Genomic DNA, 15,655 nt, shown 5'->3' on the forward strand with positions numbered 1-15,655 from the left:
AAAAAAAAAAGAAAAGCTATGAGATATCAATAATCAACAAGTGAGAATCTTAATAAAAATGATTCTTGTGCTACGTAGATTATAACAGAAAGCTAGCGAAAAAAAAAATCTCTCTCAGTCTAGCTTTTTTTTTTTTTTTTTTGGCTTTTTCATTCAAGTGTTAGAATCATTTCCTGTTAGCGGTTAATGTCTGGATAGCGTTATAAATTTCTTTTGGTTTTTTAACTATCGAAAAACTTCATGTGCATTTTATTTTGTTACTCTTGATTAACGTTTATAAAACGATTTTGTTTTTCCGTAACTGTAATATCCCTGACTATTTTTAGCTCTTCATGTAAATAATCCATAAGTACAGCTATGCTTCATTTTCGGAATGCATCAAGGTTTTAGTAAATGTATAATTTCTCACATTATTTAAATAATTACTCGTCTTCAAATTATAACGATTTGTGACAGATCTCTGATACCAAGTAAAGGGGTAGGTATTTATTGTTTTATTAATTCTTAACATTACTTTTTGCAAAAAAAAAAAAAAAAAACTCGTCAGAACTCTGAATTTTTCACATGTTTTTAACGGCCCCAGAGTTATTATTAATATTATTTATTTTATGAATTTTTAAGAAAACGATAAAGATTTCACTGGTTCACAAAGTTTTTCATTTGCTTTTACCGCGCCCGTGAGTCAAAAGAGGTTGAGAAACACTGAGTTAGAGCAATGAGCACTTCTTAACTATGTTGAAAAACTCTGAAATATGATCAAATGCTGTAATTACATGTTTTAATCATTTCCAGTATTGAGTTCAATGTGAAAAATGTCCAAAACGAAGAATATCATAAATCAAAACAAAACTTAAAAAAAACCACAACTGTATTCGAAAACGCACACAATACGGGGGAGGGGGGGGAGGAGGATCTATAGTAAAGGTGCCATTTCTCTCTCCAAAGGTTCCTTTTTGTTCACTCCGGCTGTCTATTTTTTAAAACGTGCCTGTTTTTCACCCTATTAGAGGTGCGATTTCGGCTCCGTATTGGGTGTCGCTGGTGAACAAGCGTTTCTCTCCAGAAAGGTGCCGAATGCATCCTGTAGTTTTAACAGTGTGCTGGCCTCTGAGGCCCTACAAGTTTTGTTGTAGGGGGTCCGAAATTCATAGATCCGGTCCTGGGTGTAGGGGTCTCAGCGGAAAGTTGTTGAAATTGAAGTCCTAAAAACACGATTATAGGTTATATTTATTGACATTAGGGTAAGAGATGGAGCTCAGGGACTGCCTTTAATCGATTTTTTTTTCAAAACAATAGATAGAGATCAATTCCTCCTCCCCCCCTTCCCAATTTTCGAAACTGTATAGTTTCAAAAATACAACAGTAGACAAACTTTACGGGATATTTCAAATCTGATGAAAACCTTCGTGAGAGATATGCTTTTGCTTCTTTCTTGAAAATTGTACAGTATAATGAAATCCATACTTAAAGGATAACTTAATAGGCTAAACCGGTTATAGTTTAGACACATTTTGCATTTTGATTTTTGTTATATTTGTTATTTTATATTTTTCGTTACGAGGGTTACGTACCAAATCAAAATTTCATCGGATGCAAGCACTATTTTCCTATTAAATAATGATTTCAAACCTTTGTAGAGATAATGTATTCGCAACAATAATATCTTATCGAAATTTATTAACTATACTCAACGTGAGTCAAGTAGATACACAAAAGAATAAACTGTTGCGCTGAAGTAATAAGCGAAATGAAGTTTTTAAGGGTTGTTTTGAAAGAAGATTCTCACAAAATATTTTGTTCGAGTGAGATGCTAAAAGTAAATTTGATTTAGTTAATGTAAATAAAGTATGGCTATCTTCTCCGAATTAAGCTCTTTTAAATATTTCTAGAGTAATTTCATTCATTTGAGGGTTTTTTTTTTTTTTTTTGAGCAATCACGATTGCTTATTGTTCTCATTTGACTGTTTTTTGGCGTTACGCTGATTTTATTTTCCCGCCAGCACCCTCTGCCAGCACCACCGTCGCATCGACCGGCCTCACGATGCTGCTCCTCTTGCGAAAACCTTCTCCAGGTTGCGTCCATGTCCTACACACACACGCATACACACACACGCCTACACACTCATGCCTGCGCACAGACACAAACACACACTCCTACACACATACACACACTCATGCCTGCACACAAACACATATGTCTACATACACACATATGCACACTCATCGCCTGCACACAGACACAAAACACATATGTCTACATACATACACACGAACGCCTACACACACAGCACTGCAGACACAACACGCACACATGCATACATACACACACACGCACCCACACACATGCGCCTACGCAAACATACACGCTCGTGATTGCGAAAAACATAATTTGAATTCAAGATGCCAAAAATTCAAATTAATATATATATATATATATATATATATATATATATATATATATATATATATATATATATATATATATATATATATTTTTTTTTTTTTTGAGCAATCACGAATTCTCACGTCTCGCTCTCAAAATCAAAATTGCCTTATTATTCTTAACATTAAAACCATTTTATTATCACTTGCCTGTTAAACCAATATGTATTTTTATACCATACTGAGGAAAATCCTGTTCAAGAAAATCGACCCCCGAAACGAAATGCTGAAAATACCGCCCCTGTCTGAGGCTTAGCTCAAGCAGACTTGGCATTTAAAAAAGGCTTTTTTTTTTTGCGTAAAATTAAGTTTTTCAGAACAAAAAATTACTAATTCCCCATCTTATGAGATTGATAAGAAATAAAAATACATAACGTTATACGCTGCAAATAATTTTTATTATAAGTGTACCTACTGGTCGATATGGGCTATTAATTCTTCATCTGTATAACCGCATCCGAATCACCATTTCTTTTTTGTGGATATGTCTCGTATTACCAGGAGGGTGTACAGAAATTTTGAGATCCATCACAAATAAAACTCTTACAGGCCCCCTCCATATTATTTACCCCCAACTATTTGGGCCCCCATCAGGCGCGGGCCCGGGTCAACAAGTGTCCCTTCTCTCCCCCCCCCCCCCCCCCCGTGTACTCCGCTAAATGCGTATTATTCTAGAAAATCCAAAGTCATAATATGACGGGGTGTAACGTTCTTGACCATTTCCATTCTCGCATTCTCTTCCATTTGTAGAAACAAGAAACCCAACGTGTAGGTACTTATCGCAATTCATGATTGTAAAAAGCGTAATTCGAATTAAAGAAGTCGAAATTCAAATGCAAATCCTGGATGTTCTCTCTTTTTTTTTTGTGTGTGTGTGTGTGTGTGTGTGTGTAAAGGGGGGGGGGTCATTTCTAAGCCTTTCTGAAAAAAGAAAATAACCATTAAAATTTGTGAGCCTAAGTATAATTGGGTTTCAACTAGATCTAAACGCAATGTATCAACTTGACTGAAACAACACCATTACGTTAACTCAGAAACATGGGAAAAAAACATCAGCGAATATCAGAAACTTCTGTTAGTAAAAATCATGTCTTCTATTCAAGGAACACAAATCTTGGTTTAATATGATATAACTACTTAAACACCCTACGCGACAGTTGAAAACAAACTATAAAAATTTACTTTTGTGCGCAGGAAAGCATTTTTTTTACGGAAAACTTGCAAACAAAAAAGACAGCTGTGGAATAATCATAACTCGGCGGCAGGGCTGTGGAGTCGGAGTTGGGCTCATTTTAGGGTAAAGGAGTCGGAGTCGTTCGAAAACATGTCGACTCCGACTCCGGGTTTCATTTTTTTTCTTTAATTTTCCCTGACTCTCCTTGCCTTTTTTGAAAAATAAACAACCAATTAATTTGATCACATGTATAAATACCTACTAATAAGAAAATAACTCATTGTGGCAACCAGCTGGCTTGATTGTTTATCGAATTTTCTGTAACAGCTACCTACGCCGTCTCCTAGTTTGCTTATTTTCTAACTTAATTTAACTGATAGCAACTGTCAGCAAACAATTTTGTTGCCTAACATTTCCTAAATAATCACTTTGAAATAAAAATAATATATTTTTTACCTCGATCTCTGCTATAAAATAGTAAAAGGAATGCATGTATCGCTTGAGCAAGTCGAGAAACTTCTCAGGGTGCTTAGTAAATTCAAAAGAGTGTTGGTACGAAAGCACAAATACAAAAGATCTGATAAAATATAGGGGATAATGTTGTACCTTGGAACACTTTTCATATTTTAATTTTTAACGTCAATTATTTGAATCAAATTTAAAATCTAAAAGTCACATTAAAATAGCCCAACATACTTCTATAGAATATATATTTTTTAATTCAGACAATTTGAAAATAAAATGTTGCCAGCCATTTAAAGTATAAGTTCCAAGCTACCCCAAGGTTCAACATCCTATTGTACCTTGGGGCACATCCTGTTGTTCTATGGGAAAGTCTTCATGATTCAGGAAACAGCTTTATTATACTTGAACCAATTTTGCACCAGAAAAGAAAAAGTTGTTTAAAAGACTAAATATAAGATTAGAACATTGTTCCATGTTCCTAAACATATCTTAATTATTAAGAACCATGCATATGTTGTACCTTGGAACGTGTCCTAAGGTACAAAATGTTTGTCTTTCCCAAGGTACAATCACCATGTGGTTTAATGAAAACCAAAATGATGGTCAATCTAGAAGCACTATAAATAATTTGCTTATGATAAAATAATGAAAGTACTTCTCTTTTATAACAGAATAAAATTCAGTTGACTAAATTTACAAATACATACAAAGACGGAAAATGAAATGAAAAGGAAGAAAATATTTACTTTTGAGTCATGAAATTCTCTTTCTCTCACAAAATCGTCAATTTTACTCATTTGATGCTGATTTTTACTATGGCACCATTTAGGGTGAAAGGTTACTATTAGAGATTATAAAAACATGGCTGCTAAAAATAGATTCTTAGAAATTAGCAGTGCCCCAAGGTACAACACTCTCCCCTAAATGTTTTTTTAATTCTAAAAATTTTATCTAAGACAGCTTGATTAACACTGAAAAGTACAAAATAAAATTAGTATATGATTTATTGCTTACAACACTCAATAATTATAATTAATTCTAAAATCTTCATATTAAGGCTAATTTTGAAGCCGTCAATTAAAAAATTAAAATTAAAAATTGAGCCAAGAAATGTAGGTATAGTTAAAGCTATTCGTACAAAGCTGTATGCCGCCGCATTTTGTGTAAAATTTGCTGAAGACGTACATGTACACGACCTCTCTCCGCAATATAGTGCAATATTTTTGTTGAAATTTTTAAGATGAAATTTAAGATTTATTATTGGGGAATTTTTTCAGAATTAAAGAATCTAAATTTTTATAAACTCTGAAATTAAGTTGAGGTGTCACCCACCAGATGAGTGCCACCCGGGAGGGAGGGGGAGGGGCGCCACCTCTCAAGAAAAGTTTTTGACTTAGCAAAAAAGTTTTTTTTTTCATTCAAAACTCTTTCTCTCACTCTTCTCAGTGCTTTCAAAAATTGAAAGCACATGATTTGATCAGCATCTGTTAAACATTAAAGGGGCGCAAATTAATCTTTTTCATTTTTTAAAAAAATGGGACTTTTTAGTAATCTTACTTTAGAAATCGCACCTACCAGATCATTTGATTTTCATATTGAATTTCTAACGTTGTATGCATCTTAGGTTTACAATAAAATACAACGGGAAAATAAGGGGGTTCAATAATAATTTCATAAAAGGGAATCTCTATTTAGGAGTTTTCCCCCCTTCCCATAAGAGGGGATTTGAAAAAATAAATTTAAAAAAATAAAAAAGCCGCAGTCGGAGTCGGATGTTTCAAAATCTTGGAGTCGGAGTCAATCATTTTCTTTCCAACTCCGCAGCCCTGCTCGGCAGCAGGAAAAATTCAGCATCGTAAAAAGAATGTTACGTAGCAGCAGTGCCTCAAAAAGAACTTTTCCCGACTCTTTTGAAACAATTTCGTTTTTAAACTTATGACCAAAAAGGAAAACGCATTGGAGAAAAAAAAAGTGTGATTGCTCACCTAAATCCCAGGGCTGTTTTATTTTTGTAAATGCTTTTTTCTTTCATTAAACTAGCAAGATTCTGAACACTGTTAAAGACAGCACTCACTGACTGAACTACTGAATTGGATTGAAATGTACCGGACAGAACAGTTCTCCCGGCGATTTTCCAAGGTCAACCCAACCCCCCTGTCTTAGTGCCATAAAAATGCCTTTCCTTTTGTTACTTCTTATCTAACACCCCACTTTCTCAGGGACAAAATACGACCTTGAAGGAAAGAAGCGGGAATTCTCCGATCTCGGGAAAAGTGCTGAGTAGAGTGCGAAATATGCTAGATGAAGTTTTCCGGAGGAAAGAAACAAATATATATTTTGAAACTTTAAACCTTATACACATACAAAAAAAAATGTCCAAAATTTCTCTTCTGGAAAAATTCAAACAAAACCACCAGAAGCCTGGGGCCACTTTAGATGCAGGGGGAATTATTGGGAGCAATCAGCCCGCACCTAAAATCCATGACTAACTGTCCATTTCCAGGAGTTTTGAGCATTTTCCACTCAAAATTATGATTTTCCAAAGCATATCCACAAAAAAAAAAAAGTTTTTTCTTCCAGAAAAATCCAAACGGAGACAACTGAAGCCTGGGGGCCCTTTAGACGCAGGGGGCCCTATTGGGAGCAACCAGCCCGCGCCTAAAATCCATGACAAACTGTCAATTTACAGGACTTTTGAGCATTTTCCACTCAAAATTTTGACTTTCGATGGCAAATTCTCAAAAGAAAGTTTTTGTCCCAGAAAAATTCAAACGAAGGCAGCTGAAGTCTGGGGCCCCTTTAGACGCAGGCTGCCCTATATTGGGAGCAATCAGCCCGCGCCTAAAATCCATGACTAACTGTCAATTCCATGGGTTTTGAGCATTTTTCACTCAAAATTATGACTTTCCATGGCAAATTCTCAAAAGAGAGTTTTTTCTCTCAAAAAATTCAAACGAAGGCAGCTGAATCCTGGGGCCCCTTCGGACGCAGGGAAGCCCTATTGAGAGCAATCAACCCGCGCCTGAAATCCATGACTAACTGTCAATTTCCATGAGTTTTGAGCATTTTCCACTCAAAATTATGACTTTCCATGGCAAATTCTCAAAAGAAAGTTTATTCTCCCGGAAAAATTCAAACGAAGACAGTTGAAGCCTGGGGCCTCTTTTGACGCAGGGGGCTCTATAGGGAGCAATCAACCCGCGCCTAAAATTCATGACTAACTGTCAATTTCCAGGAGTTTTGAGCATTTTCCACTCAAAATTTTGACTTTCCATCTTTGAGGAAGTGACTCGGCTCCGAGGCCCCTTGCTTTGCTGGAGGCCCCAGCTAGCGCCTCATGCGCCTATTCGGTGATCCGCCACTGGGGACACCCATCGACCAAACGGACAAGGGGCCCTCCTTGGCTCTCTGTGGCCCAGAGCTCGCCAAAATATGTATCTAATCATACATAATTGTTTGAAAAAATATAAGAACAGGGATCGACCCAGACCTGAATTGGGTCCAATTTGTGGATACTTCACAAAATTACACATTGTAAATGCAGCTCATTCACAAAAATTTGCATCATGAAGTAAAAGTCAAGATTCAGAGTCTCCCTTCACCATGGGACACTACAGATTGAAAAAGTGGTGACCCGCAATAAAGACTTTTTGTGATTCTATAGCTTGGACATTAACAATTTCCTTTGTACACCTAATTAAAAGGTTGCACAAGCATCATTTTGCCACGTTCATAGCTATCAAATTGAAATATAACCTGGTAATTCAAAATGATTCACTTTTCAAAAATAAAGAAAATTCAAAAAAATATTTAGCTTTTTCACAAAATCGGGTCCCAAAAAATAAAAACTGGATAGACCCCTGAAAAACTTTCTACAAATTTAGTTAGGTATCAAAATTATTGTCCAAGTAATCTCATTAAGCGGAAACTACCATATGGGTACAGAGTAGAAACTCGAAAATTCAAGGTAATTGGGGGCTCGTATCGATGAAAACTCGGATTATCCGGAAAATTCTTCCAGATTAAATTTGCACCCTTTTTAGAGAATGTATGGAAGAGCCTCTTTTCTTTGTGCAAAGAAAAGGAAGTATTGTCTTCATGGAAAATTATCACAGATATTTCAGCATAAATTTTGCTTTAATTACCTCTAAGCAACTTTTTTTTTCTCACGAGGTCTGTACGCTGTACGTATTTATTTTTAGATTTTAATAAAAATCAATTTTTCGGAACTAAACTGTATAACTGATAATATAAATTAAACACCTCAAATTAAGTGGAACTTCTAACTTTCGAGACTCCATTGTATATATATATATGCAAACATGTGTCTGGTTTTATGATTAGTAAATGACAAATATACTATTGAAAAATTTAACTTATAAAATGGTTTTTGAAAATTCAAAGCGTTTCTTATTGTTATGCCATACATTAACCGTTTACCCGCCAATGTTCCAAAAATGGAACATCATATTTAACTGAAAATTTTCCCAAGAAATAACGTTAAAATAAAAAAGTTTTTTTTAACACAGTTTAATCTTATTTCAAAGTAATTTTTGATTTCCTAATTAATTGTTTATATATTTTCAATTATTTATTGCGATTTTTCAAAGATGGGTGTTTTTTTAGCTTTTTGCAACTTTTTCTTATAAAATTTACCAAAAATTGGCTTTTTCAGAAAATGTGATGATATTTATCATAGTTGTGAAAAATACTTCAATGTATGATTTTAAAATGCTTGTAGAATTGTACAATGATATTTCCAAAAGATGTACCCCTTCAAAATAGCATGTTCCAATTTTGGAACATTGGCGCTTTTAGGGAGTCAAATTTCCAAGAAGTAAATCGTTCGACTTCAAAGGGGAAATTTCATTTTTCGTAATATATGTTTCTTTTTTCTTCTCATTTTCAATGTACTCTGATGTAGGTGTTGGCAAAACCAAGTAAGTTTATGTTTTGACAGGATATGAAGTTTCGTTAGCAAAGAAAATAAAAACAGTCTACTGTTTGACGGACTATATGGCTCCGCATCCACACCTGCTCGGACAGCTGCATTGTCACGTGATAATAAAAAATAATATTAGTGAGAGTTTTATTCTTCATATTTTAAATGCAGTTCAATAATTCGCTAGCTTTGTTTTCGAGCGAAACAAAATTCTGTTTGACGTATACCAACTGTTCATAACTGTTAAAAAATGTCTACAAGATTTCTTACTGTAGAACAAGCTGTGGCTTATTTAGAGACATTGTCAGATTCGGATTTGTCAGATGTAGATATATGCCAATTACCCCCTGATGAACCAGGCAATATCACTGAGGAAGAAGACATTCTAGAAGACGAGTTACAACCTATTACACCAATTGATGTATGTGGACAGGTGGACATTTTTTTCGCCAACTCTCGTGAAAATTTAACAAAAAAATCGGAGGAAGAACAAAGTCTGAAATCATTAGATAATAAAAGTAAAAAGCGAATGAAAACGGAAAAAAAGAAAAAGTTGGAATTATCAGGAAATAAAAGTAGAAAAAGAATGAAAATGGATTTAACTTGGGAGAAGAAAGCTAATTTTCAGAAACTGATTTCGTCAGAAAGTATTGAACCACTTCGACACGCATTTCCGAATATGGTGGATTTATCTCCAATTGATTTATTTTTTAAAATTTTACCTTTGCAGTATGTTGAACACTTAGCAAATATGACAAACTTGTATGCATTGCAAAAAGGAGAATCAATAGATGTTGACAGAGATGAAATCCTACAATTTTTTGGTTTGCTGCTATTGAGTGGGTACCATTCCGTTCCTTCTGAAGATATGTATTGGAGCAGTGCAGAAGATACATCTGTGCCAATTGTACCAACAATTATGCCTCGAAATCGTTTTCGAAAAATAAAAAACAACTTTCATTTGATGGACAACCATGAATTAAAACAAAATGACAAACTTGGAAAAGTATACCCTATTTACGAAGAATTGTGTAAAAACCTTCAACAATTTGGTGTATTTCATGAAAAATTGAGCATAGATGAATCTATGGTTCCCTACTACGGTCGACATTCGTGTAAAATGTTTATTAGAGGAAAACCAATAAGATTCGGCTTCAAAATTTGGATGCTGTGCTCTTCAAGTGGATACCCATATTCCATGGAGATTTATTCAGGCAAAAAAGAAGGATCCCCTGATGTGCAATTAGGATCCAGAGTTGTAAATGATCTATTATCAGTTCTGACTGACACGTCTAAGCATGAAGTATACTTTGATAACTTTTTTACATCATATGACTTAATTTCTCAGCTATCAAAAAAAGGTGTACGAGCAACAGGAACAATTCGTGAAAACCGAACTGGCCATTGTCCACTGAAATCCAAAAAAGCCCTTTCTAAAGAAGATCGTGGAAATTTTGACTATCTATCTGATGGATCAGTGTACATGTGCAGCTGGAATGATAATGCAGTGGTTACAGTAGCATCTAATTGTTATACACATGAGCCACTTGCATCTGTAAAACGTTACTCAAATGCGCAGAAATGCAAGATAGATGTGCCACAACCTCATCTTATCAAGAGATACAATGAAGGAATGGGGGGTGTGGACGTCTTAGATAAACTTTTAGGGAGCTACAGACCTCATTTGAGAAGTAAAAAATGGTGGTGGAATCTTTTTAGTAATGCTCTGAATATTTCAGTTGTAGCTAGTTGGTTACTTCATTGTGAGTTACACGAAGTCAAGATGAAGCATTTAGAGTTCCGAAGAGAAATAACAACTCACCTCCTAAGAAGAAAAGTACGATTGGAAAGTCATCCAGGGCCTCGTTGTCATTTACATAAACAATCAAGAATGTCTGACGGACATTATATTGTATCTGCATCCCAAGGACGTTGTGCGGTGTGCAAAAAAAATACTACTAAGAAATGTTTCCATTGCGACAAACGACTTCACCAACAATGCTTCCTTCCATATCATGGGCATTAGATATTTCTGTATTGGATTTTCTGAATTCTGGTATGTACATAAATGCAATTAAAAATATTATTTTTTCCGTAATAAAGTATGCTAAGATAAAAACCGCATTCAAAACCTCTTAGTTTAAAAAAAATCCCTGAAAAAAAAAAAATTCATGCAAAGCGCCAATGTTCCAAAAATGGAACACACTGAAAAACATAGTAAAAAATTTTTTTCTGGAAATTTTATTTTATTTCTGTATTTACTAGACATAAATAGACATAATTTCAAAAAGTTACTCAAATTTGATCTTCCGTCAATAGTTCGGCGGTTAAACGGTTAACATATACAGTATGACTCTACAACAACTATCTGAATCGCTTTCAGAATTTGAGCAAAAAATAAAGGCGATTGCACTTGCTGCAATTTGGAAAATTATTATTCTGTCGGCACATGCTATTATCCTTCTCTCTGCAGCAGCACTTGCTAGTACACTTAGCATGAAAAGCGTTAGGTTTTCTACTTGACCAATTGATAGCTCTTTCTCTTTAAAATTAGTTTTTCTGAATTTCAACATTCATACAGTAAATACCGTCGCCTCTGCTTAATCGCATAATGGATAAACGAATACCCCGCTTATAAATAAAATATCCCGGAACCGAATATTTACCATGCCGTAGATGCAATGTTAAAAATCCCCACTTATTCAAATATATGGTGGAACTAACAATATTTGTGTAAATGGGGCCGACAGTAGATTAGAATGTACTATCGGAAAAATCTAATAATACGAATGGGGTCTGGTTGATTTGGGTAACTGTAGTTTTACCGTAATTTAGAAGTTTTTTGTTGTTCTAAATAAAGCATATTCTTGTATTAAACATTTTATGTAATGCATATTTCTAATTACCAGTAAAGTTTCAAAGAATCAAAATAGAGAAGATCTTTCAAAATGACTTGTTTTCAATTTAATATTGAAAAATGCAAAGGTGGTATAGTTTTACAGTAAAATTTGGTTTATTGTATCTTTCATTTTATGCACATTACACTAAAAAATATATAAGGGTGCTTAGTGTTCAGTCTCCATCTAAGTGATTTAAATATGGCCAGGGGCAGACTGGCCCGCGGGCCAATGTGCCCTCAAGCCTAAAAACATTTTTTTAAAAAAAAGGTTTCTTTTAATCAATTAAAAAAAAAAAAATTAAGTGCAATTTCCTTTTTTTTTTGCGTTCACGAACCTGTGTGACTTCCCTTTTCTGTTTCTTTTCTTTTAACTCGTAAACCTGTGTACCATTGTTTTTTTTTTCCTTTCTTTTTCCATCTTTTTGTTGCATTTTTTTTTTGTTTTTTTGTTTACACCTTTTTTTTTTGTGCCCTTTGGAGGCCAAGGTTGACGCCCTCTTGCGGGATCCAGTCTGCCCCTGAATATGGTTTTTGAAAATGTCCGAAGATGTAGGCAGGACTACAGAACTTTTGCTAGGGTAATTAAATTATGTGGTAGGTGGGCCTTCCACACCCTGAACATTCCCATTACCTGAACCTTTGTGGTTCAGGTAATGGCAAAATGAAAAAAAAAATTTTGACCATGAAAATAACTGGGCCAACTGTCAATATCTGATTTTTTTGCTAAATAAGTACTGTAGGATGCTGGCACATATTCAAGATACTTTCAATCCAGGGCTCCTCTCCTAACTTGCATCTATGGATATACAGTGAAAAAAAGTTTAACATGATAAATGGTTAACACGCAATGATATATTAGTCCGGACAAAGTATTGTGTAATTTAATTCAATTTTTTAAACAAAAAAAAATTTAGTCCCTTCAGTTTCATGTTAATTTTTTTTTACCGTATTTAAAAATAAATTTTTCAAGTTAAAATTTTTTATAGTGAAGCACAGCGATTCTCAACCAGTGGTCCGGCAGACCGGTACTGGTTAGCAGGAAAAAATCATGACCAGTCCTCAAACACTTTTTCTTCATTCATGTTTTTAAAAAAAAATCCTGTTAAGTTTCCTTTCTTTCTTTATTTATTCATTTATTTTTATTACTCTGCAACAATTTTTTAAAAAAACTTTGCTGTCAACACAATCTTTTACGAAGTTTTATCGTTCCCTGAGTCAGAAGTTTTTTTTTTTTTTCTAAAATAAATCCATAAATGGAGGAAAAACCACAGCCTCAAAAAAAAGTGTCGCATGTTTTTAATATAGTCTGCAAATATAAGTTTTTTATATATATTTTTTAAAGAAATTTAAATGGTCTGCAAACTTTTTTCAACAGCTTTTACCAGTCTGCGGGTCACAAAAGGTTGAGAAGCGCTAGTCTAAAACACTCAAATGCTTTTTATGTCACGGAAACGTGTAATGCAGTAAACCTTCATTTATCCAGACAACTGATGCCTTCACTCATTTTTCTTTGAGTTTGTACATCGACTTAAAAAAAATAAGACAAATACAGTTTAACCCCGATTTAACAATTGTCAAGGGACTGGAAAAAGATATTAAGTCAAGGATATCGTTAAATCGAGGAGCATAGACATTCAATGCAGTCAAACCCAGACCAGTGAAATGTATCCTTAAATTCAGAAAATCATTAAATCAGGTATTGTTAAATCGAAGTTATACTGTAGATTTTTACCCTCTGACAAAAGCTCCGGCTTGCTCCCCCTAGATCTGGCAGTTCAAGTATTTCAGGTGTGTAGTCAAGAGGGCATGATGTTCTCCAACTCTTTAATTTCCCAAACCAGTGTTCATTGAACATACCACTGATTCATCTGTAAGCATTATCCCCCACCTTTTTTTTCAGGACTACGCCAATTAAATGCTGTAACAAAAATCAGAATATGATTTTTTGGAAATTTCATCAAAAGTTTTGTTTTGCACAAATATTAATTTATTCTTTGATGCGTTAAATGTGAATAGTAAGGTATATTGCTCAAAAAAATCAACTTTTTCTAAAAATGCTAGTCTGTTCTATTTTAATAAAAGCTAGAACAGGTAATGATACCCCCTTCCCCAATATGGTTGAACACGCAGTGCCCGATCAACCGAAAGTGATGCTCAAGCTCTGGTAAAAAGTGGTGTCCCCATCCATGAGAAAATCCGCATATTTTCAAAGAAGCTGTTGTGTACTAGAAAAGGATTGGAGAATTCACACTAAATGGTAATCAAATTCAAAAAATGCCACTTTCATCCTACTTGTGCAATCTGCAATATATGTTGAACACGTATCCTGGTATAAATTGAGAACTCATTGTTTTTTGCTATCTTGTATACATAAGTTAACAAAAGCTTAACATGTAAAATTAGTACTAAGTAATATTCAGCTGGCAGTCCACTTTTCTATCAGTACCTTTGTAGAGATGTTTAAAGATATATCCTTTTTTGTGTTTTTTGGCAAATTTAGAGAATATTCAGTAGAGATGACCATTTAAAATTAAAAAATGGAAATTAAAAGTACTATTCTGTAATACAGCTAGAACTATCACATTTTGTCAACATGGAATAAATGCAGCTGCTTTACTTTAAAGAAAGAACTTTTTCAGTTGAAGTTTTGAAACTGGAAGTATATTGTGATATTTGATGAAACTCTTGTTCAGAAAAAAAGAAACAGAATATCCTGTTAATATGTACAAGGAATAGAATTTAAAAGGAATTAGTGTTGACATATAAAATTTCCATTTAGCTTGAAGCAAATAAAACTGAATTTTGTTCATTAAAACCAACACACTGAAAATCAAAAGAATCTTAAATGCCGATCTAAAGTTGCAAATTTTAGGTTGACAAAAATATCAACTGTAACAGCATATTAGGGCCAACAATCATGCGTTAAATATGATAACGAAGCTTTCAATCATCGTTTCAAGCTAAATACAAAAATTTACCATTATTTCAACTTTAAATTCTACCCTACATATGCATCATTCGAGCGTAAAAATTTAAATTTATTTTCTATCCCCACGTTTAAGGACCGCTAACTTCAACATGCAATGTAAATGTGTTCCTCTAAAAGAACAGACAAAATAAAAGAGTTGATTCCGCCAAACATTCAGTGGATCAGGTTGTCAGTAGTTAAAAAAATTAAAATGATTTAGAATTTTCGACTAAAATGCACTTTTTTTCTATTTTGTTCTAATGCTCTCAATCTGTGCGGCAGCCAACAAAATGTAAATAAGAGTAGTTTCGCGGGCCTATTTGTGCAAAAACAGTATTCGACCGGTCACGTGACGAATTCGCCCGGCGAAAAAGCGCGGTCGCTCTGGTCGCGACCGAAATGACCACGATTGGAGTTTGTAAACACGAGTGGGTTTCGTTCGAAGCCCCCGAAGAGAGTTTATAAACACTCCTGGTCTCGCTCGGTCGCGACCGGTCTCGAGTTTAGAAACGTGCCCTACATAGAAAGCCCGATCACTGGTTCACGTGACCGAAAGAGGCTGACTCACAGGAAATTTCCCGATGAAATGTTGTGGTTACTTATTGCTCTCCATTCTCCATTTAGTCGCATCTCTTGTCTTTCACTGGGCTTAACGCTTGAAGTGAAGTGAAATAATCCAAAAGTTTTGGTTTGCATTCCAAAATTTATTATCTTGTCGTCACCTCTCACCTCGTTGTTAGTTCGATGTTATGTCTGCTTCGTGAT

General features: G+C 34.5%; 1 protein-coding gene across 1 annotated transcript in view; it reads left to right on the forward strand.

Moving 5' to 3' along the window:
* LOC129231862 (homeotic protein antennapedia-like) overlaps nt 1-15,655 on the forward strand; it is a 151,537-nt gene that overhangs the window by 16,575 nt on the left and 119,307 nt on the right. The gene's annotated exons all lie outside the window — the stretch shown is intronic.

The sequence above is a fragment of the Uloborus diversus genome, chromosome 10, assembly GCF_026930045.1.
Source record: "Uloborus diversus isolate 005 chromosome 10, Udiv.v.3.1, whole genome shotgun sequence".
NCBI classification, from domain to species: domain Eukaryota; kingdom Metazoa; phylum Arthropoda; class Arachnida; order Araneae; family Uloboridae; genus Uloborus; species Uloborus diversus.